This window comes from Cervus canadensis, chromosome 1 (assembly GCF_019320065.1).
Source record: "Cervus canadensis isolate Bull #8, Minnesota chromosome 1, ASM1932006v1, whole genome shotgun sequence".
Classification (NCBI taxonomy): domain Eukaryota; kingdom Metazoa; phylum Chordata; class Mammalia; order Artiodactyla; family Cervidae; genus Cervus; species Cervus canadensis.
Window position 1 is genome coordinate 101646136 of NC_057386.1, and position 27744 is coordinate 101673879.

The 27744-nt window shown below is 52.9% G+C and overlaps 1 long non-coding RNA gene across 1 annotated transcript; it reads left to right on the forward strand.

Annotated features, from left to right (window-relative positions):
- The first annotated feature begins 3954 nt into the window (after nucleotides 1-3954).
- LOC122420075 lies at nucleotides 3955-17390 on the forward strand. Its single transcript, XR_006263174.1, has 3 exons — nucleotides 3955-3965; nucleotides 7401-7404; nucleotides 17153-17390. It is a non-coding gene; the product is annotated as an uncharacterized LOC122420075 (long non-coding RNA).
- The last annotated feature ends 10354 nt before the right edge of the window (nucleotides 17391-27744 follow it).

The following is a 27744-nucleotide window of genomic DNA, read 5'->3' on the forward strand; positions in this document are numbered from 1 at the left end:
AATCTCTACTTCTGACAAGTTCCCAGCAGATGCTGACAAGTCCAGGGTCCCTGACTGCCCAACCTCTGCCTAGATGAAAGCTGGAAATAAATAGGGTGTAAGTTCAAGGAAGATGGAGTCACGTCTCTTAGATGCCTCTGTGGAAGACAGAAACTTGCACACACATGCAAAAGGGCAGCAAATATCAGTGGCAATGGTCACAACTGTGAGCTCTTGCAGGGCACAGCACTCACTGCTCCCAGCACTTTCATATTTCACTTCTCTAATCTTCACAAAGAGCCTGGGAGGAAAATGCCAGTATTAAACCCCATTTTGCAGAAGGGGAAACTGCAGCACAGAGAGGCTTGGTAACTTGCCTGAAGTCACACAGCCAGCAAGAAGTTGTGTTTATTAGTCAGAGTTCCCCAAAGAAGTTGAACCAATATGGATGGTACATGGATGGAAGGATGGATGATAGATAGGTAGATGATAAATGGATCAATAGATAGAAGAGACTTATGAGGGATTGGCTCCCGTGGTATGGAAGCTGAGAAATCCCACAGTCTGAAAGATCTGCAAGCTGGAGACTCAGGAAAACAGGTGTTGCTCAGTCCAAATTCAAAGGCTGAACTAACATCAGAGGAGCCCCTGTCAGAGGGGCTGTCATTCACACAAATAAAGCCAATTTGCCTTTCTTCTCATTTTTCACTGTATCCAGGCCTTCAGTGATGGTGGATGATGCCACCCACACTGGAGAGGATGGCTCTCTTTATTCACTGATTCAAGGGAACGCCCTCACAGACCCACCCAGAAATAAAGTTTTACCAGTTCCCTGGGCGTCCCTGTGGCCCAGCTGAATGGACTCCTAAAACTAGCCATCACAGTGGTCAAGGTGGGTTTCCTCAGAGCCCATACTTCCAGGGCCACGAGAGACACATGCTGATCAGCGTTTGGACACAGATTCCCTGTTGAAAATGGGCATAGTGGGCAGACGGAGGGAACCCCAGTCCTTCGGAGCGCCCCAGCCCCCAGCCTCAGAGACGAGAGGGCTGCTCGAAGCGCTGACAGCCCAGGGTGTCACTGAGCAGGTGGGTCTGAGAAGGAGGTGAGGGGTCTTGGCTGACACACACTCTGCCCCAGAGCAGCCCCACCGTCCGGCCAGTGGTGAGAGAGGAAGCTCCTGGGGATGGAGAAATGAATTTTATGGAGAAACAAAAGAGAAGTGCTGAGGGGATAAACCTCAGAGCCCAGGGACATCTGCTGGGGACAGGCATCTGTCCTCAGCTTCTATGAGATGCCCAGGTCATCTGGCAAAGCCAGGACCCCAAGGCCCGCAGAGTGCTCCTGAAGGTGGGGGCTGGGCGTCCTCTGCGAGCCCTCTGGACCTGCTGGGCTGCCAGGAAGTGGCTCCTCAGCTCAGGTGGCACAGATTCTGCCCAGATGTCACCCTGCCCCTGCCTGCATTCCACCGTCAAGCCCCCCTGGATGGGGAGGCCCAGAGCCTGCATCAGGCTGCAGAGGGGACCCACGAGGAGTCCAGGGTAGAGGCCAGGCAGGAGTGGGCCACCACCTGCCTGTCCCAGGGGTTTGGCCCTGTGGCCTCAGGTGCAGTGGACTCTTGGAAGCAGAGCCTGTCAGAATGGCTTACAGTACTTCCTAGATTAAATGTCAGCTGTTTGCCCAGCCCTGCACTGGGCCCCTTCTGCTGGAGCACCCCTCCTTCTCCAACCACCCTCTTCCTCTGCCCTGGAGGCTGCTGGTGATGCTGCGTTTGGGCTCCATGGGCTCCATGGCCTCCGAAGCCCCAGCAGGGAACCAAGGACTCCTCCCTGGGAGCCGGGCCCCTTCTTACTGCAGCACCCACTGGGTGGCCCCCACTCCAGGCTCTGGCCCTCCTCCAAGGCCTGGAGACACAGCTGCCCCTCGGACATGGGTCCCAAAGCCCCCACTCTTGCCAGTCTCCACGAGCCTTGCCACCCCTTCACTAAGGACTTGTCACTGGAGACCCCTGGGTGACCTGGGAGGGTCTGAGTCCTTGCTGACTGTGCGGATAGTTACTCCAAGGCGGCCCAGCTCCTTGGCAGCAGGGCCTGGCTGGAGATCATTGTAGTGAGCTTAGGCTGTCCTCACAAATATTGCAGACATGAATTCCTCACAGTTCTGGAGGCAGGAGTCCAGGGTTCCAGCATGGTTGGGTTCTCATGGGGACCCTCTTCCTGGCTGCAGATGGCACCTTCTGGCTGTGAACTCATGTGGCAGAGGGGGAAGCAAGTGCCCTGGGGGGTCTCCGCTCTAAGAACTCTATTCCCACCCTCCTTGAGGACTAAGCCAGGTCCTGGGGTGCTCTGGGAGATGTAGGGTCTGTGTGATGTGCATGTCCAGCCAGCTCTCCAAACCACACACTTAAAATGGTTAATTTCTGAGGAGGCAGGCATTGCTTCTGGGTTGTTGTTGTTTTTTTTTTTTTTGCCAGAAGTGGATAAGCTGGATTTAATCCTGGTAACTTCACACTCAGTGGAGAGAAAACTGGTCACTACAGCCCAGCTGGTAAAGAATCCACTTGCAATACAGGAGACCCCAGTTTGATTCCTGGGTCAGGAAGATCCCCTGAAAAAGAGATAGGCTACCCACTCCAGTATTCATGGGTTTCCCTAGTGGCTCAGATGGTAAAGAATCCACCTGCAATGCAGGAGACCTGGGTTTGATCCCAGGGAAGATACCCTGGAGAAGGGCATGACAACCCACTCCAGTATTCTGGACTGGAGAATCCCCACGGATGGAAGTGCCTGGCGGGCTACAGTCCATGGGGTTGCAAAGAGTCAGACATGACTGAGTGACCAAACACAACATTCTTTGGAAGGATAGGGGTGCAGGGAAGTGGAGGACCAAAGGACAGGCTGAGTTAAGGGGAGTGAGCTGCCCCAAGGATGCCCTGAGGATGCTGGGCTATCCCGTTACAGAACAAGGACATAGGGAGGGTTAACTGCATTGCACCCCAGGGCCCCCAGCTTCTGACATCAGGCTGACGTCAGGTGGGGAGCTGGAGGAAGGGCATTCAGGAATTCTTTGTTCTGTTTCTACCAGTCAAATCATTTCAGATGAAAAAGGCAAAACTAAGAAAAGACTTTTTAAAATGCCCATTTTATTGTATGTAAATTATACCTCAACAAAGAAATTTTTTGTTTATAAAATGGACTTCCCTGGTGGCTCAGTGGTAACGAATCTGCTTGCCAATGCAGGAGACATGGGTTTGATCCCTGGCTTGGGAAGATTCCTCATGCCTCAGAGCAACAAAGCCTGTGTGCCACAATTACTGGGACAAGGTTCTAGGGCCTGGGAGCCACAACTTCTGAGCCCCTGTGTCCCAACTACTGAAGCTCCCGCCCCTAGAGCCTGTGGTCCCCAACAAGAGAAGCCATTGCAGTGAGAAGCCCACACACAACTAGAAAAAAGCCTGTGCAGCAATGAAAACCCAGCACAGTCAAAAATAAATAAACAATTTTTAAGTGCATAAAGTGTAATTCTGCTTAGTACATAACACTTTTGGGTAAGCATGTGAAAAGGTTTGGAAGCAAATATACCCCAAACATCAGTGGTCTAACTTATCTACAGGGGCTACCCCATGGACTTTAGGCTCCGCTGTTCGTAAAATTTTTGAAGCAAGAATACTGGAATGGGTCACCATTTCCTACTCCTGGGGATTGTAGTTATAATTAATATCTATAGTAATTATATTAATAGTTTTATTTAATTGTTAATACAAATACTAGAAATTATTTAAATAAATTAATGACATAATTACGTAGTTATTACAACTAAAAGTATATGTGCGTGTTAGGTCACTTCAGTTGTGTCCAACTCTTTGCAACCCCACGGACTGTAGCCCACCAGGTTCCTCGGTCCATCGGATTTCCCTGGCAAGAATGCTGGAGAGGGTTGCCCTTTCCTTCTCCAGGGGATCTTCCCGACCCAAGGAGAGAACCTGTGTCTCTTGTGTCTTCTGCATTGGCAGGCGAATTCTTTACCATTTAGCCACCTGAGAAGACAAATCAACTATACTTCAATAAAATAAATTTTTAAGAAAGGAAATGATTATTTCTTAAATCAGGGATGAGTCAAGTGAGGGCCCACAGGTCTCTGCTGGGCTGAAGGGACTGAAAAGACATCTTTGGGCCCATTGGCCGCTGGGGGAAGAGAGGGGGGCAGCTATGTATTACTGAGACCACCTTCTGGGCAGAGTCTGGGTAACATGTCCTGACTGGTAACACCTGGTAACACTGGTGCCCACCTGTGATTCCAAGCAGGGCCCACCTTATCTTAGGAAAGCTCAGGCCTGTGAGGGTGAGTGGCAGCATCCTCTGGGGGCAAGGGGGGCTACCACCTCTGCAAGAAGTGGGCAGCAGGAGCCCCCAGACCTGAGACCCTACCTTGCTCCTCAAAGGCAGACCTAAAAGCCTTGGTTCCAGCTAGCAGATCCCTGGCCCTGTCCTCATAGCACGGCCACCTCCCTTCATCTCCAGCCAGATGTTTTCATTCATCCCCCTCCCCAGCCCCCTCAGGACACTCTCTTAATTCCAGGTCCAACCCAGAAAATGGAGTGTAGCAGCTTTAGGAAATGCTGTCCTACTTACAGTAAAACCAAGTCTACATCTGCCCCATCCCAACCATTAGGTAAAGTGATGCCTCTTAATAAATTCTCCACTTCAGCTTCAGGGTCCATCCCAGACAGGCTCCATCAGCAGCACCCGAGAGGCCCTCCGCCAGCCCGGGGCAGGGGGGCACTGAGTGTGTGTTGCCTCTAAACCAGTGCCGCTGGGCCTGGGGGCCTGTGTGAGCCTGGAGGCCACGCCAGCTGTAGAGTTTCCGAGCCACGTGGGGCCAGAATTTGCAGTTCTTGTCTTTGTTTTTAGGGCAAAAAGATATTTTAACACATATAACAAAGAACCACATCAAGTACATACACAAAGAACATCTACAGATCAAGAGAAAAGTCAAATAGAAAAATGGGCAGGATGCCTGACCAGATTTCACAGCGCTAAAGACATGCTGAGGTGTGCTGTGTCCAACACAGAAACACACACAGGGCGTAGATCTCACACTGAGTTCTTACTACAATTTTAAAAAAAAGTACTTCTAAAATAATATCAATAATTGCCTTTTCTAACAAGCTCCCAGGTGCTGCTGATGCTGCTCCAGGGACCCCACTTTGAGAACCAGGAGTGGGAATCAGCCCCCTGCTCCCTGAGAAGCTCAGGAAGTCATGTCTCTTGTTACTGGGCCCTCATGACAAGGAACGCAGAGGTGACTTCTTCAGGTGTTCATTCTGAGATGCGTCATCACCGTCTGCACCCCCTTCCCACTTCCTTCCCCGCAGGTGCACCTCTCCAGTGTGTCTGATACCTATCTTTAAATAGGTACCAGAACTTCCTTGGTGGTCCAGTGGTTATGACTCTGTGCCTTCCATTACAGGGGTCACAGGTTCAATCCCTGGTTGGGGAACTAAGATCCCACCTGCTTCACAGTGTGGCCAAAAAAAAAAAAAGGCACGTATCCTTGCAAAATGTGTAGAAGTGTTTTGTGTTTTCCAGTCACATCAGTGGTATTGTGTTTCCACATCTCGATCTATTACCTGTGCTTTTTTTCCCCATCAAACCCTACCTTTGACCATTTTTCCACATTTTTTCTGTGTATCTGGTCCCTTGCGGCTGTGCCCCGCCGTCTGCACCTGCTACACTTCGCTCATCCATCCGTCGTTTTGAACACTCAGTTGGACCCCAAGTTTCAGTCCCTCAAACAACAACCAACAGACAACCTCATCCCTTTTCGGACGTGTGAGAATTTACCCAGTGCTGCAAAGCCCAGATGTCCGAAATTGTGTCCACATGGCCCAAACTCCTTCCCCGCCTTCACGTCCTTGGAGCAGCGCATCTGCCCTCATGCTCATCCAGAAAGAAGAGATCCGGCTGCCAGCCCAGGACACCGTGGGTGCCGGCAGCACCGGAGGCTGGAGAGGCAGGAAGGCTTCCCCTCTTAGAGCCTCAGGGGAGCACAGCCCTGAGACACCTTTGGTTCAGACTCCTGGCCTCCTGCGCCGTGAGAGGACAAAGGTCTGCTGTTTTAAGATGTCAAGTTCATGGTCACTTGTTACAGCAGCCCCCGGGGCTCTGATGCACGCAGTCCTGCCATCTGCGGAGTGGTGGGTCTCAAGGATCACCCTGCAGGTGCCCTGCACTGGGCTCTGACCCCCACGGTCCCCTCCCTGTTCTGCTGAGCAGCTTCAATGCATCCTGTATTTGCAAGCATCGGGGAGCCCCTGCTCCACAAGCAAGCTGATGCTTTTCCTCTAAAGAAGGGCAATATTCTCCCTGGGGTGAATTCTGAACATAGCTCTTTTCCTAACACTTACATCAAGCAACAGTAGGGTCTCCACTGACATCTTGCTTTTTTTTTTAATGCACTCCTTTCACAGGGCATTTAATCCACCATCCTGTTTGAAGACACTAAAAAGGAAGCACACATCTACCAACTGAGCTGGGAGTCCTAATTAAACTCAGAGGAGAAGCAACTGGAAGACAGCAAATCAAGTTCCTTCAGCTTCTGCCTTTCTGGGTCAGACTTCCGTTTGCTAACAAATCCTTTTCATACAAAATTATACTTATCCTCCAGTCATTTGTTTATGATTCTGAAATCTGGTCCTATTTGTGGGAGCATAGAAGAGTCCTTGCCAAAGAAAGCAGAGACCCCTTTGGGAGTACGGATAGATAAGGACCACATTCAGCTGCAAGAAATGGAAAACCTGAAGAAAAAAAAAACAACAGTATCTTAAACAGATTAGAAGCTTTATTTTCCTCATATATGTACCCTCTGGGGAAGCATTTCAAGAAAATCAGAACCAAATGTCTCTGATTCCCTTATCTTTTCCTGGTGATCTCAAGAGGGCTGCTGCAACTCCAGCCATTGCATACACATTCTAGGCAATAAAAAAGAGGAAAGGGAAGGAGGATAATGCAGAAGTTTATATCAGAAAGACAAAGACTTTTCCAGAAGTCCTTGGGAAACTGCTTTTTGTCTCATGGGTAAATCTGCGTCACACAGCCACCCCAGCTGCAAGAGAGTCTGATGATGAGTTTGTTGGTTTAATATTAATAGTTGAGGAAAGCCAGGCAAAAGAGGGCTGGGTAAGTCTATCTACAGCTTGGCCTCATAACAGTGGTTCCAAGGGGTCTGGGAGAAAACCCATGTTACAGCCCTTGCCTACTGCCCTGGTGGTTTGCGGATTGTGGAAAGTGTCCCCCAGGGAAGACATGCCCCATTCCAAGAGTAGAGGGTGTGGGGGAGGACCCATGGACCCTCAACATAAGCAGAGGATGTGGCCCCAGACCCCCAAGGCAGCAGAAGACTGTCCTGACATGTGTCCTGAGCAGGGTTGGCCGGCTCTGCTGCAGCACCCAGGATACAAATGAACTTTTCCCTGGACATCCAAAGGGAGTCATGGCTGCTGGTACAAAAAGTGACCAGGGGCAACTGCCATGCATGGCTGCTGTTTCTCAAAGGAACAGAGAACTTAAAAACTTCCAGAGGAGCTGGTCAGGCTGAGGTCCTCATGAGTTTGCAGCCCCTCCCACTGGTGGCCTGGCCAGGTCCAACATGCTCTCCACAGCAGCCGTGTCCCTGGGGGTCTCTGCCTCACCCCTTGCGTGCATCCCTTCCCATTGCCGGTCCAATTCCTCCCGCATCAGCATCCGCCCCCCATGCAGGTTGCCCTGCCCCTTGCAAACACACAATGTCCCCAGAGGGCCATAGGCGGGGCAGCTGCCTCTACCCCCTCATTTCCAACACAGCAGAGATGGATAGTTCTGCTTCCTGCAGGCAATGTTGGCTTACCTCCCCTCTTTCTGCAGCGGCACCTCCCCCAAAGGCAGCGGTTCTCCGTGCAGCCACCCTCTGACCAGAGCCAAGAGGGTGCTCAGGTTTTCAGGTCCCTGTGGGAGCCTTACATGGGGCCCTCAGATCACCCAGCATACCCTCCCCACCTCAAGGTCCTTCACTTGATCCCATCAGCTGAGCCCTGTGAGGCGACACGTTTGCAGGATCTGGGGTTTGGGACGTGGGCATCTTTGGGGGCTGTTGTTCCAGGATCCCCCACAAAAGAGGATGTGCGCACAAGCTCTAGTCTCATAGGCAAAGTAGGCTTCCCAAGTGGCGCTAGTGGTAAGGAACTTGCCTGCCAATGCAGGAGACTTAAGAGACGCGGGTTCAATCCCTGGATTGGGAAGATTCCCTTGGAGGAAGGTACGGCAACCCACTCCAGAATTCCTGCCTGGAGAATCCCATGGACAGAGAAGCCTGGCAGGCTATGGTCCATAGGATAGCAAAGAGTCAGACACGACTGCTGCTTTTTGGAGAATCCAGACAGATGTTCCCCCTACGCCCATCTACCTCTGGACTCATCAGTTGCATGAGCCCAAAAATTCCCTTAAGGATTTAGGCCAGTCTGGGTTGAGTGTTTGGTGACTCGTAACCCAAAGTCACTCCCACATCAGTGCTGTCCTCCCAGTTGGTGGAGGGTGAGCTCCAGCCGTGGGGAGGACCTGGGAAGAGAGGCTGCCCAGGACCCCCAAACGGGCATTTCATATGGGGGTGTTTGTGGGAAAACGGCAGGCATGGTCTCTTTGCAGAGGCATCCGGCATCCAGTTCTTTAGGGCCTCCATCACTCAGTCATGCTCAGGTGGCCTCCTCTGATGAGAACCTGGCCCAGGTATTGATGGCGATGAAAGAAACAAAATTTAACTCAAAATCAATTCCAGGGAGGGGCTTGCTGATGGAATCCAGCCAGCTGTCTGTTCTCAGTGACCGCCAAGCCTGTATGTAAGTTCTCCGTCCAGGCCAGAGTGGATGCCAGACTGTCCTTTGCCCCCACCCGCCAGGGGTTGACAGCCACCCCCACTGGGCCTGGGAAAGGGTTCAAGCCTCAGAGACTCAGAGGCCCCTCTGCCTTTGCAATGATGCAGCTACAAGCCCAGGAAGGCCAAGCGCTCCTGGCCACACTGGAAGCTGGAAGGATCCTTCTCAAATCTCAAGAGACTTGGTTTCTGACCTCTGACCTCCGGAGCTGCAAGAGATTACATTTCTGTTGTTCTGTTGTTTAGTCGTCTGGCTTGTGGTAACTTGTTATGAAGCCCTAGGAAACTAACACTGGCTCCAAAGATGCGCAGAGAGAGGAGGCAGGTTGGGGAGGAGACAGAACGACGAGGAGAGAGAGAGGCTGTGACCTACCCCGGAGGTCTACTGCACCAGTGGTGCATGGAAGCTGGGGCTTCCATGGCCCTGGGCATGGGAGCAGAGCCCCACCATGAGGAGGATCATCATTCCCAGTGAGAGAGACAGATGGTGGAGAGTGCCCCCCAACCCGGCCTGGAGTGACCACTGAGCATCTGCTTTCTCTGCGGCTTAAATCTGGCTGCAGCGCGTGGGGTCCTTATATCAGCAGTGCCCGCACTCCTGTTCTGGAAGGCCAGGCTCTTTGCCTGGACATTCAGCCTGGGGATTGCAGTGGGGACATCAGGGCAAGCTGACCAAGAGCAGAATCTCTCAGGCCCGACTGAGGAAGGACAGTCCAGGGAGGGACCCCTGACACCTCCTGGGGTTTTGCTCTAGGCAGGGCACCAGGATCTTTCGTGGTGTTGAGCCGCATCCTCTGACCTTTCTTTGGAACTTTGAAGTTTATGCTTCACAGAAAAGTTAGCAGCTTCTGACATTAAGTGAAATAAACTGGCCACAGAAAGACAAATCCTGGATGATTCCATCTAAATGAGGTCCTTAGAGTTGACAGAGTCACAGAGACAGAAAGTGGAAGGATGGGTACCAGGGGCTGGGGAGTTAGTTTTAACGGGTACTGGGGGTTACCGTGTTGTGCTAAGTCGCTTCAGTTGTGTCTGACTCTGAGACCCCATGGACTGTAGCCTGCCACTCTCCTCTGTCCATGGGATTCTCTAGGCAAGAATACTGGAGTGGGTTGCCATGCCCTCCTCCAGGGAATTTTCCTGACCCAGGGATCGAACCCATGTCTCTTAAGTCTCCTGCTTTGGCAGTCAGGCTCTTTACCACTGGTGCTACCTGGGAAGCCGTACTGAGGATTAGGACTCAACATAAATTCCGGGGATGCACTTCAACCCACCACAGAGCACTATGGGAGTGGGCAGTGCAGGTGCAAAGGCCCTGGGGTAGGGACCACCTGTGTGTGTCTGAAGGACACAGAGACCAACATGTCTGAGAAGCAGTGCAAGGGGAGCATGAGAGTGAAGTGTGAGGGTCATGCAGGGTCTGGGACTCAGAGTGAGGAGCTGGAATTTTGTTCAAGGGTGATAGGAGGCTGCTGATGGGATTTGAGCAGCATGTGATATTAGCGGCCTTTTGCAAAGGTGGCCCTGCTGCTTAGGGACCACTACTGGGGGCTGGAGGTCCCAAAGAGGAAGTAGAAGATGGAGGTGGCCTTTTATGCTCCCTCAGGCCAGAGGGGGTGGGGGCTTGGAGGTGGGAAAAGGAGGATGGATTTGGGGTTTGCCTGCTCAGTCACTCAGTCATGTCCAACTCTCTGCAATCCCATGGACTATAGTCTGTTAGGTTCCTCTGTCCATGGAATTCTCCAGGCAAGAATACTGGAGTGGGTTGCCATGCCCTTCTCCAGGGGATCTTCCTGACCCAGGGATTGAACCTGAGTCTCCTGCATTGCAGGCAGATTCTTTGCCATCTGAGCCACCAGGGAAGCCCAGATTTGGGGATTCAGTTCAATTCAGTTCAGTCACTCAGCCATGTCCAACTCTTTGTGACCCCATGGACTGCAGCATGCTAGGCCTCACTGTCCATCGCCAACTCATGTTGGATATGAGTTTACACAAACTCATGTCCATTGAGTTGGTGATGCCATCCAACCGTCTCATCCTCTGTTGCCCCCTTTTCTTCCTGCCTTCAATCTTTCCCACCTTCAGGGTCTTTTCAAATGAGTCAGTTCTTCGCATTAGGTAGCCAAAGTGTTGGCGTTTTAGCTTCAGCATGAGTCCGTCTAATGAATATTCAGGACTGATTTCCTTTAGGATTCACTGGTTAGATCTCCTTGCAGTCCAAGGGACTCTCAAGAGTCTTCTCCAACACCACAGTTCAAAAGCATCAAGTCTTCTGCGATCAGCTTTATTTATAGTCCCACTCTCACATCCATACATAACTACCGGAAAAACCATACCTTTGACTAGATGGACCTTTTTTGGCAAAGTAATATCTCTGCTTTTTAATATGCAGTCTAGATTGGTCATAACTTTTCTTTCCAGGAGCAAGTGTCTTTTAATTTCATGGCTGCAGTCACCATCTGCAGTGATTTTGGAGCCCAAGAAAATAAAGTCTGTCACTGTTTCCACTATTTCCCCATCTATTTGCCATGAAGTGATGGGACCAGATGCTGTGATCTTAGTTTTCTGAATGTTGAGGATTGGGGAGGAGTAAACATCTGCCCACTGTTGGGATGTTGATGGTGGGAAAAGAAAGGAACTGGGAGAGCCTTTTCGAACTCTCAGAAGAAGTGGGCACACTCTCCAAATATATTGCTAGAGTGGGTGTTACCTGGGTATAGACAGTCGTCAGTACTCTGAACTGAACATTTCTCTGTGCGTTTCCTAATAAGTGAATTATATCTCATTTTTAGCAAGGACTCAGGACCTTTTAAGGCAGAGAACTCTTCCGTGTGGGACAGCGGCAGGGACGTGGCATTGTGCATTCAGAGAACCCGTGGATGTGTAACACAGAGAGGCACGCTGATGTGAACAGCAGAATTCAGTTATTGACACCAGTCTGTGCTGGCTGCTCAGTTCTAACAGATTGTAACAGATGTTCCAATGACTGCAAGAGGTTAACAATGGGAGTTCATAGAAACTCTGTACTTCCTTCTCAGTTTTTCTGTAAACCTAAAATCGCTCTTTAAAAAAAAATCTATTAATTTAAAAGGAAGAGTCAGGGCTTGTGCTGGGCTTAGAGCCCCAGAGGGCAGAGGTGAGGGTCTGGTATCAGTCCATCTCAATGCTGTGTAACAAGTGTGCCTTTCTTTGGGGCTAGCCCTGCATCTAGCAAGCCCATTACATGCTAGTAAGTTAGTTTATGCTCAAAATGCTTCAAGCTAGGCTTCAGCAATATGTGAACCGAGAACTTCCAGATGTACAAGCTGGGTTTAGAAAAGGCAGAGGAACCAGAGAAATTGCCAAGATTCGTTGGATCACAGAAAAAGCAAAGGATTCCAGAAAAACATCATCTTCTGCTTCGCTGACTATGCTAAAGCCTGTCAGTGTCCATTAATAACCCAGACTTCTGGACGAGGAGAAAGTTCAGGAATGAAAGCTCGTTAATCACCAGTGTGCCGTGGGGACCCCCACCCAGGCCGCTTGATGGGAGAGGGATGGACACTCCTCCTGGCACTCACGCGCTCTCCCCAGCTTCAGAGATGCCAGCCTGGATCCAGGCCCGGAGCTGGGACCCAGACCCAGGTCCCCCCATCTGCTGCTGGTGCTGTCTCCCCGCTGGGCACTGCGGGGTCTCTGAGAGTTTCCTGTGACAAAGTTTCCTTTGTCCCTGTGACAAAGCACCCCAGACTGGGGGCTCTAACCCTGAGCTGGGACTGTGAGGGGTGCCCTCTCTCCTCTGCCCAGACTGTGTGGACAGGGCAGGTGATGACTCCAGGGCCACAGAGAGTGGGGCGGGGCAGGGGGGTGCGGTCCCTGTCTCTGTCAGGGCCTCGAGGCCCTGCCAGGGGATACCAAGTTCTCCTGGGACCGGGGCCCTTCACCTTCCTCAGCTGAGGGACAGCCTGAGGCCTCTCTGCGGTGGGGGGAGCTGGGGAGAGGCAGCCCCTCACATACACTCCACCCCCACTGAGCCGTGGGTATAGCCCCTGAGGGGGCAGGGTGGGAGTGGATTTGGAGGGGCAAACAGATGCTCTGAAGCCTGTGAGATGGAGAAGGCAGGCTCCCCACCCTGAAGAGTGTTCTGGCAGCTCAACTCAGCTCAGCTGAGGGCCTGGAGGCCCCGGGCAGGAAGACATGGCCACCTGCAGGGCAGCGACCAGCACCCAGAGCCTGTGGAACAGAAAGAGCACCCAGCGCATCAGTGCTAAGCAAGCTCCCCACACCCAGACCCACCTCCCCTGCTGGGAAAGTGTGTCAGGAGAAATTCCACCCTCCTTCTCGCCTGCCGTGTCCCCTGACCTGTGCCATCACACAGGGTGACCGCTCCTGGTCCAGCCGGGGGCTTTGCATAGGAAGCTGCTGGATCCTCAGACGGTGAGAAGAACCCGAGATGTGAGCTTCCACCTCCCCCCACCCCTCACTGATCTGGGTGTAGAGTCCTACCCCAAGGCCACTGGTGCAAAACCTTGTACCAAGGTCACAGAAGCAGGGCCCAGAACCAAGGTCATCTCCATAGCTGACTGAGCCCCATTGTGTGTGTATGCTAAGTCACTTCAGATGTGTCCCCGTCTTTGTGACCCCAAGGACTATAGCCCGCCAGGCTCCTCTGTCCATGGGATTCTCCAGGCGGGAACACTGGAGTGGGTTGCCGTGCCCTCCTCCAGGCGATCTTCGTGACCCAGGGATCAAACCCGTGTCTCTTATGTCTCCTGCATTGGCAGGTGGGTTCTTTACTGCTGAGTCATCTGGGAAGCCTGAGCCCCATCGTAAGTGTTAGGTAGTTAGAATAGGGAAAAGGAGTCCAGAATGGCGGTGGCTATAAGGTAAGGAAGAGAAAAGCCCGCAAAAACAGAACAAAGGAAGCTCCGAGGACCGGAGTGAGGACCTCAGGTAGAACAAACAAGACTCCTGGCTAACCCAGTTTACATAGGGCAGGCTTGGGCTGGGGAGGGGGTGGGCGGAGACATACAAAGAGGAGCCAAAGGGTTCTCTCTCCCCTGTTCGCGTCTTTGGGTCAACATGCCCTCATGCCTCAAAGATGGATTTTCCTGTTATTATCTAAATAAAATAGAGCTGTAACACTGATTTGTTTAAGAGCTATAACACGGTCCGTTCGAGACCTGAGAGCTATAACATGGTCTGTCCAAGCCCCGAGAGCTGTGACACGCCGAGGGCTTTAATGTCCGTCACTCCAGATCTTTGTTGTGACGAGACAGAACCGAGGAGTATACACTCACCTGACGGTAACCATTACCAAAAGACCCCTGATCCTTACCGGCTAGCTCCCTGACCACATGTCAGGCAAAAATACCCACCCCAGTACTCAACCTACAGTGCCCAAACCAATCACCTGGTGCCGCCCTTTCAGCAGGAGCTTTCTTTGTCCTGAAGCTATAAACAATGGCTACTAACCCACAGAAGAGGACTTCCCAGGTGGCGCAGTGGTAAAGAACCTACTTGCCAAAGCAGGAGACACAGGAGACATAGGTTTGATTCCCGGGTTGAAAAGATCCCCTGGAGAAGGAAATGGCAAATTGCTCCAGTATTCTTGCCTGGGAAATCCCAAGAACAGAGGAGCCTGGCAGGCTACAGTCCATGGGATCACAAAGACCCCATGTCAGACATGACGGAGTGACTCAGCCCACACACACACAACCCACAAAAGGGGTCGGCTCTCCCTCGAGCTGGCCCACTATTCTAGCAGTCGACTCTCCTTGGCCTGTCAGGAGGTCGGCGCTCTGTGCTCGTAGGGTTCACATTATCTCTGATCTTTGTTCTTAATAAACTCACTCCCTTATGTAATACTCTGTGTCTGGAAATTCTATTTCAGCCTGTGCCCAGACAGCCGTGACACCGCAGACCAGGGCTCAGCCTGAGAACAGAGGCCCCCACCTCGGCCTGTGCTGGGTGACCCCGGGGTGAAGCCCGGTTCTGCAGCTGAGAGCTGGGAACACACAGGGACAGAGTCACCGACTTGGCTACTTGCTGGGAGAAAGCTGATCCCCGCGCACTGGCTTGAAAACTACCCGAACCTCCCCAAGACCCTCCCCTCCTTTTCCCCCAAAACAGAGACCCCCCTGTGCTTCCGGTGGTTTCCCCGCCCTGTATTCAGAGCTCCAGCCTGCAGCCCCACCTCCAGCCATTCCAGCCTCCAAGAGGTCCTTGCACCGGGAGTCCTCCCCACGCCCTCACCCCACCCCCAGGCCCCAGGGCTCCCTCTTCACCTCCTGTCTCTGCCCCAGTGCTCTCTCCCTTCACTGCTTTCTAGAACACTGAACATTTAAAAAATTTTGTCTCACTTGCCATCTGTCCACCTTGATTAGAATACAAGCTCCAGGTGGGCAGGGACTTTGGGCTGCAGCATCCTCTCGGCAATGCCTCAGGCACACGGTTGTGCCAGTAAGTCTTGAATGAATGAATAATTGAATGTATGAATATAAAGGGAGAGACCCTAAGTGCAGGCCCAGAGGTCATTCATCCCACTTCCCACCCATCTGCCGGCACCTCCATCCCCAGTCTCCATCCAGCCTCATGGCCATCAGTGATCTTAATGCTCCCAAATGCAAGTCTAGGACCACACCACCAGGAGCCAATTCTCACCGCGTGGGGCCATCTTCCTTGAAGATTCACACCTACCTCATCTGCACCCTGTGTCACCCCAGAAGGTGACCCCCACTGCACCCAGCTGAACAAGCCTTCATCCAGGTCAGAGCCTCCTAAACAGCTCCTCTGACAGCCCTGCCTGCCAAGGACACCAGGTGTGTTTTATGAGAAAGTATTAAATTTTATTTTTCAACTTAGCAGCTGAATCAGTGGGAACATAATTTCCCCTCCAGGGAAGAATCTGAAGGTTGATCAGACAGGTCAGGCCAAAGCTCTAGGTGGACGTACTTCAGCTGACAAGCTTACGAGCCTCCGGGGGGCCAGACCATGGCTGAAGTCAAGGAGCAAGCATTGTCCTCTGTGTGCAGACAGGGCTCTCTCCAAGTCTGGCTGGAAGGAGGAGGAGGAACCCCTGGTTGGGGACAGCTGAGGCCTGAGCTCCCGTCCCATCAGTGGCGAGATCAGGTCTGTGACCAGTCACCAGCCACCAGTTCCCCGCCTTGGTTGACAGACACGCTTTGCTGTAGGCTCCACGAGTTCAGACTAGGGTCCCTCCCAGCCCTGCACCCCTTGCCCTCAGCTGGTGTATCCTGCTCCCTGACTCCCGCTCCCAGAGCACCCACAGCTTGAGAGTTGCCACGGAGCCTGTGGGCAGGGGCTGTTTTGGCTCTGGTCACTTGGGAACGAGCCATCACAGGATGAGTGGGAAGCTGAAGTTTCAGAGCCCACACCCCCCACCTCATCATACTCCCCCCTCCCAGTCCAGGGGGAGCACAAGTCCACACAAAGATGCCTGGGCCTGTGGCAAGGCTCTGAGGGGTGGGACAGACAGTGGGGACAGTGGCTCAGTGCTCACCGGCCCCACCATGGCCAGACCAGCCCTGAGGACAGGTCAGCCCCTACATCCTGCCCACAATGACCATCCCTTCCCCAGAGCTCAGCCCAACCCCAGCTTCTCAACAATGGCTCATGGGGCTGGGTGTGGTCGAGCCTCCACTGCCTGTAGGGTTCCTGACTGTGGGACCCCCAACATGGGACCCTCCCCAGTCATGCATTCTGGGTGGGAAGTATGACAGAGAACTTGTGGGCAGGTTTAGACCACACTTACTCAGAAACTGAATAACTTTGAGCTGTAGGGACAAATTAATCAAGATAGAAAAGCTCTCTGACTTATTTAAATGATAAAGGGAAAATTTGGCTCAGAAGTGAGGAAAAAACATATGGTCTGGCTTCAGGCATGGCTCGATCTAGGGGCTGGATGGATCCAGTGATGTGCCCAAGATTGCTGAGTGTGCCTGGCTGTGAACCTTTGCTCCAGTGTCTCAAGAAGACCCTGTGTAGTAAAACATTAACTGTGCTCAAAGTGAGAGCTGGCCCTAGACCAGCTCCTAGGAAGTGACCTCAGGCCCTAAGCCCTGTCCAATCAGTGTCTTTGTTTACTTGGGGGTCTTGGGCTGTGTGGTATCAGCTTGACCTCTGGGGATAAGATGTGAGGCTGCCAGGGCTAACACTATGACAGGTGGCCCGGACCTAAGTTTTGGTTTCCCCTGAAATGGTAAGATTCCCTACCCCCATCAGGCCACCTGGAGCCAGCCAATCAATATGTGCCCAGTAAGAAACAAAGGGAAAGCTGAAAAGCCCGCGAACGCCCAAGTTTGAAAAAAGCCCGCGAAAGTTTGTACCAATAAAATTGCTTTGCAAACATGTAACCAATCCGCCTAAGCCAGCTACCAACCACTTATGCATACCCTATAAATTTGGGTAACAGCTTGGGTTCGGGGCTCTCTGACCCTGCACCACTGCGTTGGATGCGGCAGAAGCCCGGGCTCGAGTCAGTAATAAACTTCCCTTTTTGCGAATTGCATTGTCTTGGAAGCCTTCTCTCTTCCCGCTCGGGGATTCGGACATCGGGCAAAACAAAGACAGGTCAGCCATGTGTGTAGTCATCTCAAGTGGCCAAGCTCCAGTAAACACCCTGGGCCCCCAGGCTGGGGTGAGCCCCTGGTCGGCCACACTCCACACACTGTCACATGTCACTGTTAGGAGACCTCAGCACTGTCCACATGGCCCCTGGGAGGGGACGGTGGGAGCTGGTGGCTGGTCTCTCCTGAGCTGGCCCCATGCACTGCTCCTCCTGTTGCCATTTGTAGTCTGGGCTTTTCACTGAAGTAAATCATGAGTCCTCTTGCTTCACTAAGCCATGCTGAGCCCTTCTCATGAATTGTTAAACCTGAGTGTGGTCTTGGGGTCCCCTAAGCTGCAGAACCAAAGCATTTTCACATGATTTCTTGAAGGGAGGTGTGGGTTCAGCTTCAGGTACAGCTGGATCCAGAAGCAAGAATGATCAGGTTCCCCCTGCAACCGATGCACTGCCTCTGCTCTGCCCTGTCTCCCACCTGAGCCCCATACACTGAAAAGGCTCCCTTTGCTCACAGTAGGTAGTTCAGAGCCTCGGGGGTGGGGGCAGGGACACACCAGTCCTCGCATATCTCCAACCCCAGACTCTCTGCTGGGCTCTGTGGGGGCAGAGATGGGCTTTGTGGTCCCCAGGAGGGTACAGTCCTGGGCTTAGCATGCTGAGCAATGATCAAGGATGTCCTGGAGACAGGGATCAGTCTCTGCAAGTCTCTGGGACCCCTCAAAGTGTTTGCCCTTGATGGGGTGGGTGCAGCCAGCCCCTGGCCATTTATCCCTCAGAGATGGGACATAATCAAACTCCAGAGGTCTTGCTGCTTCTGCAAGCAGACTCGGCAACGATTTCTGGCTCTGTGAGCAATGCTGCGACACCCTGAACCTTCAGGACAGCATCTTCTGGGAGTGGCCCCCTGCTGTTCCTACCTGGCCGGGCATTGGCCGAGCTCAGAGACTGGCCTCTGTGGGCCTGTTCTGCGCAGCACCTGTTTTTGTGTTAATTGTCGGCATTTAGACTCAGGGGACATCTCAAATGTGTGGAGGGAGATGAGATATGACAGTGGTGACTGCTCTAGAGCTCTGGGGTCTTCCTTCAGCACCCACCCGCCTCCACCCAACTAGCAGAAAGCCCCCTTCCACCTGCCCGGAGCACCCTACCATCATCGCCAGAGGGACCTGAGCCCATCAGTGCCCCCGTGTGAGTCAAGTATGTTTTCAGGAAAAGGAAATTAAAAGGCATTGGAGTGCCTCCCACTTGCCAAGAGGTGAATTTGCCATCACACCACCCCTTAGAAGGCCCCTGGCTGGGTGGCTGCAGCCAAGTGGGCTGTCAGAGGGAGGAGGGACCAAGGAAGGGGGCACATAGCCTGGAAAACTTGGGGAGGGAAACAGATACAGAGAGAGACAGCAAGAACCTGGGAGCAGGAGAGAAAAGCACAGACAGAGCAGAGCCAGAACCTTGCCCAGACGCCCCCTGGAGCCCTTGCATTTGCAGCCAGAACAAATGAACGAGGTCAGCTCTGTGGTCCAAATGAAATAAACTGCAAACTCAGAGATTATTCCCAGTCTTCTCTGAAATATTAATAAGCAATCCTATTGCCGGACAGTGAAGGAATTGGAATACAGCGTTTCCCAGGAGCCACTCCAGAGACCACGACCCTCTAGCAGCCCCCTGGGACCCTCACAGGTCTCACCCGGGCACAGAAGAAGTGGGGCAGTGGCCGGGGAGGGCGTGAAAGTGCCCTGCCGGTCTCCTAACTCTGCATTTCCAGCCACCAAAGGCGATTACCACCACTGCCCGGGAAGACGGCCATGCCATTATTGAATTTTAAATGAAGCTGAAATTGACTGCAGAGGCAAGGGGAAATATTTCATAGCACAGTAATTTTTCCTCAGAGTGCAGTTGGTACAACCGATAAAAATGACCAGCGCTGGAATCAGGCAGCGGTGCAGAGCCGACCCAGAGGGCCCTGCTCCTAGTCCTGACCCAAGGCGCTGGCCAAGCCCCTCTATCTGCCCCACAGATCCCCCCCGAAGACATCTCCTGGATCCTGTGTGCCTGGTCACCTGGCCTCCGACCTTTTTCTTCCAGGACACCTCACGTGGCTCTCTCCCAAGCTGCCAAGCTTCCTTGTGGCCTGGCAGCTGGTGACCCAGGAGTGAGTGATGGAGAGAGAGGACCCTGAAGACTGAAGCCGTGGTCTTTCATTCTGAACCTTGGAAGTGACACACCATCTCCTCTGCCAGGTGCTATTGGTGATGGTGGTGCAGCTGTATCCTGCTCCTAGGCTGCACCGGTGTGAATGCAGGAGGCAGGGATCATTGGAGTCACTGGGGAGGCTGGCCCCTAGACTCCAAGACAGCGATGACCTTGTGGGAGCTGAGGTCAGCAGAGGTGACAGTCATAGATGTTGAACAGCAAGGAACTCACTCACTCAGCCAGCCACGGACCCATGGCTGTGTAACAAACATCCCTCATCAATGGCTCAGTGGTAAAGAATCCACCCGTCAGTGCAAGAGACTCGGGTTCGATCCCTAGTCCAGGAAGATCCCACATGCCGCAGAGCGAATAGCCTATGTGCCAAACTGTCGCGCCTGTGCTATAGAACCTGGGAGCCACATCTACTGAAGCCCATGCACCCTAGAGCCTGTGCTCCCCAAGAAGAGGAGCCACCGCAATGAGAAGCCAGGGCACCACAACTAGAGATTAGCCCTCTCTTGCCGAAACTAGAGAAAGCCTGCACGGCAATGAAGACTCAGCCGAGCCAAATAAAATAAATAAATAAAATTTAAAAGCTCCACTCAATTAAAAAATTATTAAATATATATATATATATCTAAAATAAAGGTGCAATACAATTGTTTTCTTACACCAGGGGTTCAGAGGCCACCCAGCAAGAGGTGAGTGGTAGGTGGGTGAACAGTGGGCTGGTGAACGGCGGGAACGTGAGCGAAGTGTCATCTGTATTTACAGCTGCCTGAGCTCCGCCTCCTGTCAGATCAGCAGCAGCCTTTGGAGCACAATAAATGTAATGCACTTGAATCATCCTGAAACCATCCCCACCCCCGATCTGGTCCATGGAAAAATTTTTCTTCCATGAAACCGGTACCAGTGCCAAAATGGTCGGGGACAACTGGCTCACACCATCGGCTCTGTGGGTCAGGCTCAGACAGGACACCTCAGGGCTGGCCGGGTGGCCTCTGGTCCATAGGACGGGAGCCTCTGCTGGGAAAGGGACTCCATGTCTGGGCGCTAGAACCATCCAGAAGCTCGTACGCTCAGGCACCCGCTCAGGACACCCTCCGTGGTTCCTAGGAGCTTGCAGAGCCCCTGCGGGTGGCCTCCTCCACTCCAATCACTATGGCCACCCTGGAAGGCCCAGAGCTTGGCAGACCTGGAGATGAGAGCTGTCTCCATGACCTAGCACCCCTATCTCTTAACTTCTTTCTGTTCTCTGCCCGCAGTTCTCCTTCTCTTCTGCAACTGAACCCACATGGTGTGGGATCAGTCAGCAGGTCCACGGCCTCCTCAGCCACCAGCCACACTGGCCCCACCAGACAGCCCGGTCAGAAACCTCCATCGGGCAGCGGTGACAGTGTTAGCCGTGGCCGCTGATCATTCCCCCAGCGCCAGACATGACACCTACCTGCCCAGCAGAGGGGCCTGACCCCAGGCTTCTGTGATGGCAGAGAGGGCCCTGTGGAGCCCTTCCCAGCTGGGTCTTGGTACTCAGTGCTAGGATTTTGGGGTGCCCTGGACATCATGTGGACAGTGCCCAGGTCCATGGCAGGAGGCTAGGCAGAGAAAGGCTGAGAGAAGGGAAGGCAGAGGGAAAAGGAGACAGCGTTTCATCTCCTGGAGCTGGGCTCACCACACACCCACGTCCTGAACCCAGGAGCCTGTGTACACATCACCTCACAGGGCACAAGGCGCTTTGCAGGGCACTTCCCTGGTGGCCCAGAATGGTTAAGAATCTGCCTTCCAATATAGGGGACTCAGGTTTGATCTCTGGTTGGGGAACTAATATCCCACATGCAGCTGAGCCCACGTGCCGCAACTAAGACCCGATGTAGCCAAAATAAATAAAATTTTTATTTTTTTTAAAAGCACTTTACAGACAAGATTAAATTAAGGGTTTTGCAATATGGAGCTTGTCCTGGATGATTGATGGGCCCAAGGTTGTCGCAAGGAAGCAAACCTGAGGATGCAAGCAGAGGTTGGAGTCATGAGCTCTGAGTTGGAGGAAGGAGCCAGGAGCCCAGGAACACAGGCGCCTCTAAAAGCTGGAGAATGCAGGGAGCGATTCTCCCCAGAGCCCCAGAGAGACCAACCAACCCACAACTTGATCTCATCCAGCAAGGCTCTGTGGACTTCAGTCCTGTAGACTATAGGATAATAAATCTGTGTCATTTCAAGTCTTTCATTTCCTACAGCAGCCACAGGAAACTCCAACACTGTCTTCCCAGTGATGTGGCCTCGGGCTCCTGTGGATACAAGCTGGCCCGAGGTGGCCCTCACTTGCCTCCAGAGGGTGCCGCCTGGTTCAGAAAGTGGTCCCGCAGGCAGTCTGAGTGGTCAGCCCGAGGCTGCCTGAGTCCAGGAAGGACGTTGGTGGTGGGGTCCTACTGTCTCCTGCTGAAAAGCCACAGGCATTGGGACAAAGGAGCCCAGTTGTCACTGTGCTAAGTCGCTTCAGTCATGTCCAACTCTTTACAACTCCATGAACTGTAGCCCACCAGGCTCCTCTGTCCATGGGATTCTCCAGGCAAGAATACTGGAGTGGGTTGCCGTGGCCTCCTCCAGGCGATCTTCGCTGGAGGAGTTGTCCCCAGCCCCACTTCCAAACTGGAACTCAGATCATAAGCCTCTGAGGCCAGAAGCCCAGGGCACATGGAGACAGACATCGAAGGGCTGGACTGTGCAGCCATTTCCTGAGGTTTCCTTGCTGGGGCCGTGGAGACAGAATGACCAGGGACATGCCGGTCTGTCTGGAGGTGGGAGGGGCATGGAGGGTGTGAAGTTTTGAGGGCGTGGAGCTTTGAGGGCGTGGAAGGAGGTCCCTTCCTGCCCAGGGACCCCGGTCCAAGGCTGCTGCCATTAGAGAATTGCTTACTGCAAAAGCAGCTTCTCGGGGACTTCCCTGGTGGTCCAGTGGCTAAGACTCGAGCTCCCAATGCAGGGGACCCGGGTTTGATCCCTGGTCAGGGAACTAGATCCCACATGTGTGGCAACTAAGTGATCTTTCATGCCACAATGAAGATGGGAGATCCCTTGGGTCACAGCCAGGACCCAGCACAGCCAAATAAATAAATAAATGCTTACAAAGCAGCTTCTGTGTCCCTCAGGCAAAGGCAGGAAAGTGGGGGACACAGTGAAGAGTGAGATTGGGTTGTGGGGAGGCTGGGGGGCTGCCCGCACCCCTCCTGATGGCAGGTGCCACAGCCTATGCATGAGAAGGCCTGTGCTCATTGTCTCATGCCAGAATCCCCACGGGCCCCCAGATGACGTGGAAGCTGGGCCCCTCTGCTCCCTGCCTTTTCCAGGAGGTGCCCACTGCCCTGGGCTGGCAGCCCCTTCCCCCACCCTCAAGCACCTCCTTCCAGCCTCTGCTAACGTCTCTTTTCCTCAGCACTCTGACTCCGGCCCTCCTCCCCTTAGAAGGACCCTTGTGATCCATGGGGCCCCTGGACCATCCAGAGCAGGCCCCCACCTCAACATCCTTAACTGAACCCCACTTGCTCCACGAGGTTCCAGGCTTAGAACGTGAACACACCTGATGCGAAGAGCGGACTCACTGGAAAAGACCTTGACGCTGGGAAAGACTGAGGGCAGGAGGAGAAGGGGGCAACAGAGGGTGAGATGGTTGGATGGCATCACTGACTCGATGGACCTGAGTTTGAGCAGGCTCTGGGAGATGGTGAAGGACAGGGAGGCCTGGTGTGCTGCAGTCCATGGGGTCACAAACAGTCAGACACGACTGAGCGACTGAAAAACAACAACAACAGCCGCTCTCTGGGGACACAGCTCTTCCCACAGCAGGATGTGATAAATGGATCCAGCCCCTGTTAATGGTGGATGAGGGAGTCTTGTATCTTCCCTTCAAGGAGAATTTGCATCTGAGTAGCCAATCCTGTGCCTTGCTGATGCCAACCACAGGCCAGGAGGACAATTTGGAAGACAGGTGGTAGTAGCGTTTTAGTGCCCATCAAGGCACACCTTCGGGGGTGCCCGGCCTGGTCGCCCCCTTGGCCCACGCCAACCAGGACTCTGGTGGCCACGTCCCCCGGTTATCCTAAATTGTGGCCGACTTCACTTCTGACCTGAATATAAAGCCCTGCTTGAAATTAAAGCTTGACTTATGGGCCCAAAGCAGACGAGCTGTACTTGGCCGCCTGTCCCGTCACGTCCTCCTGCTGAAGTCAGGCCACCTTTCCAGCAAGGCCCCGAGCTCCCTGCCCCCGGAGTTGTCGTCCCCTGGGGAAATCAAAACCCAGCCCCACGCCTCCCTCATCTATGGGACCCCGGGCTCTCTTGCCACCTCTGCAGAGGTGCCCAAGCGCTAGCTGAAATTCTAATCAAGCTGCAGCCCGAGAACGCTGCAGTCCCTGGACAACACATGTCAGTCAGACACGACTTAGCAACTGAACAACAACAACATCATTTCTTGAGTATTTTTAAAGTGATATTTTAGGCATATGCATGTGTATGTTTTTTAAAAAGTAGACATGAGCATATGCAAGATCTCTTTTTTAAAATAGCATTTATTTCTGACTACACTGGGTCTTCGCTGGTGGGCTTTCTCTAGTGGGTGGCATGCGGGCTTCTCATTGCAGTGGCTTCTACTTCTGAGCACAAGCTCTAGGCACACAGGCTTAGTAGTTGCCTTGTGGCGTGTGGGATCTTCCCAGATCAGGGATCGAACTTGTGTCCCCTGCATTGGCAAACGGATTCTTATCCACCAGACCACTAGGGAAGTCCCCAACCAAATTTAAGGGGCTAAAGTTGACCAGTCCAGGGATGGGAGAGGCTGTCCCAGCTGGGCAGCAGGACAGAGAGAGGCCAGGCCCCAGCATCTGTTTACCCAGTATGACCATCTCTGACCACCTCCACATAGTACTGATCCCTTGAGGTGGACACTGGTTACCATCGGGTGAGCACTGGCTGGGTCAGGGTCTCCTCTACACATATTCACTGTAATGGGTTAAACAGAATCTCCCCAAAATTCACATCCATTGAAATATCAGAAGGTGACCTTTTTTGGCAATAAGGCCTTTGCAGGTGTAGTTAAGATGAGGTCATATTGGAGTAGGGAGGGTCCTGGATTCCATATAGGGTGTCCTTATAAGGTTAGACACAGACACACAGGAGAAGTCATGTGAAGACAGCACCCTCCCACAGAGACTGGGCGGGCAGGCGGCCACAGTCAAGGACTGTCGGCCACCCCAGAAGAGGCAGGAAGGGCCCTCCCCTAGAGCCTCAGAGCGGGCATGGCCCCATGGCCCCTGGATCTTGGACTTTTGGCCCCTAGAACTATGAGAGAATAAATTCTTGCGGTTTTAAGCCTCAAAGATTGTGATGCTTGTTACGCGGCCCTTGGACACTAATTCCCCCACATTTCTTCATTTACCCCTCATGAGGGGCTTCCCTGATAGCTCAGTTGGCAAAGAATCTGCCTGCAATGCATGAGACCTTGGTTTGATCCCTGGTTTGGGAAGATCTGGGGGCGAAGGGATAGGTTACCCACTCCAGTATTCTTGGGCTTCCCTTGTGGCTCAGCTGGTAAAGAATCCAACTGTAATGAGGGAGACCTGGGTTCAATTCCTGGGTTGGGAAGATCCCCTGGAGAAGGAAAAGGCTACCCACTCCAGTATTCTGGCCTGGAGAATTCCATGGACTGTAGAGTTCATGGGGTCACAAAGAGTTGGACACGACTGAGCGACTTTCACTTTCATCCCTCATGAGATCTGTGCTGTTCTTGTCCCCACTTTACAGATGGGAACACTGAGGCCCAGCTAGGCTAGATCACTTGCCCATGGCTCCCCCCATGCACAGCCCTCTTCCCTGTGCTTATAAGAGGAAGGACCTTCCCCTCCCCCAGCCCAAGGTCAGCAGAGGCACCACAGTTTGACACCCTTCCAGTTCAGAGGTAAGGTTCATGTCCTTCCCCCCTTGAGTCTGGGAGCATAGCTGGTGGCCCCAGGAGATTTCTGAAGCTGAGTCTTAAAAAGCCAAGCAGCGTCCACATGCTCACAGAGCCCCACTTGCCACATGGAATTCATACTCCTGAGGCCCCTGGAGCTGAGGAACCAGTCTTGGGTGTCCAGCTGCCTCCAAATGACCTGGCCCCACCACAGACTCCGTCATTCTGCTGGGGCCCCATACACTGTGGAGCTAAGTGAGCCGTCCAGGGGGCTCCACCGAAATTCCTGATCCAAAGGACTTAGGTGTTTGGGCTAGTTCATGCCACTGAGTTTGGCGGCAGTTTGTTACATGCTAACAGTAACCGGAGGGGTAGGAGGCCTGCTGGGAAATGCACACATCCTTCCAGGGGCTGTTGGGCTGTACCCTGCTTGGGGAGGCTCACCCGGAACCCCGCCATACAAAGCGTGTGATGGGATTGTTGGGGAAGGGTCGCAGCACTGAATGGCTTTGCAGGCGGAGAAAGGTCCCACGGGGTGGGGAGAGGGTAGAAAGGGGACGCTTCTTCTGGTAAGAAATTCAGATTTCCAGGGTGAAAACTCACCTCTCTGAACTCCACTGCCTGGGGGCATCAAGGCAGAGGCCCCGCCACTCAGGACCATCCCTCCCCTCTGCCCCCTGCCCTGTGACGGGTTCAGGGGCAGCTTCTGGGCGTGGCGAGGATGCAGAGTGAGGGACCCAGAAGGTGACAGAGCAGATACTGCCACCTCTTCCTGGCAGAACACCTGGTCACATGTCTAATATTTAATCCACTTCCCAAGAATCTGTTGTGTCCAGTAATACTAGAAATTTGTAACAGCCTCTTGGAAATGCAGACAAATACTCTTCACTGGTCAAAAAAAGAAAGGTGCGGGGGGTGGGGGGGGGACTTCTCTGGCAGTCCAGTGGTTCAGATTCCATGCTTCCACTGCAAGGGGCGCACATCGATCCCTGGTCAGGGAACTAAGATCCCACATGCTGCAGAGCAAGGCCAAAAGAAGAAAAACAGAGGGAGAATCAATACTGCAATGACAGACATTCGATGACAAGTCAATATATCACAACTCAGGGGACCCTGGGGGCAGCCAGTCAAAGAGAGTGCTGTGTGCTCAAGCTGCACCTGTACGTGTCCCAGGCAGAGGGGAGGCGAGGGCATGTGAGACGTACAATGGGAAGCTGGCATTTTTAATTAAAGGATCCTGAGGAGGAGACACATGTGTACCGACCTGGTAACCATGGTCAAGTCTGGGACTGACATCCCGGGGACCATTAATGGACAACTCCTATAAAAAGGGAAAAACATAACCCCTGCAGATACAAATGAGCCTCTGGCAGAGTCTATTTAACCAGTAATCAAGGAAGGGGCTGGAAAGACTTCAAACAGGTCCTGTTTGAAGGGAGGGAACCCAAGTGAAGGTCGATGGGGAGAACTGAAGTAAATCCCCCAAAATGATGCCAAGCTGGCCCCTTCCACCTGCAGAAGGGATATGACTGTCCCTCCTACAGACCAAGTTCATTCTGTGGACGAGAACTATGTCCATGGTCATGTCCACTAACGAAGACCTGGACACAGACATAACCTGGGAAGGTCGCTAGACGAGGGGTGGACAAGCTGTGGCCCGCAGGCTGGATCTGACCCCCTGCTTTTGTAGAGTTTTCTATGTTGTTCCTCAGTGGCTCAGTCATGTCCTATTCTTTGCGACCCCATAGACTGCAGCACGCCAGGCTTTCCTGTGCTTCACCATCTCCCGGAGCTTGCTCAAACTCATGTCCATTAAGCCAGTGATGCCATCCAACCATCTCATCCTCTGTCATCCCCTTCTCCTCTTGCCTTCAATCCTTCCCAGTGTCAGGATCTTTTCCAGTGAGTCGGCTCTCTGCATCAGGTGGCCAAAGTACTGGAGCTTCAGCTTTAGCATCAGTCTTTCCAATGAATATTCAGGACTGATTTCCTTTAGGATGGACTGGTTGGATCTCCTCGCAGTCCAAGGGACTCTCAAGAGTCTTCTCCAACACCACAGTTCAAAAGCATCAATTCTTTGGTTCTCAGCCTTCTTTATGGTCCAACTCTCACATCCATACATGACTACTGAAAAAACCATAGCTTTGACCAGATGGACCTTTGT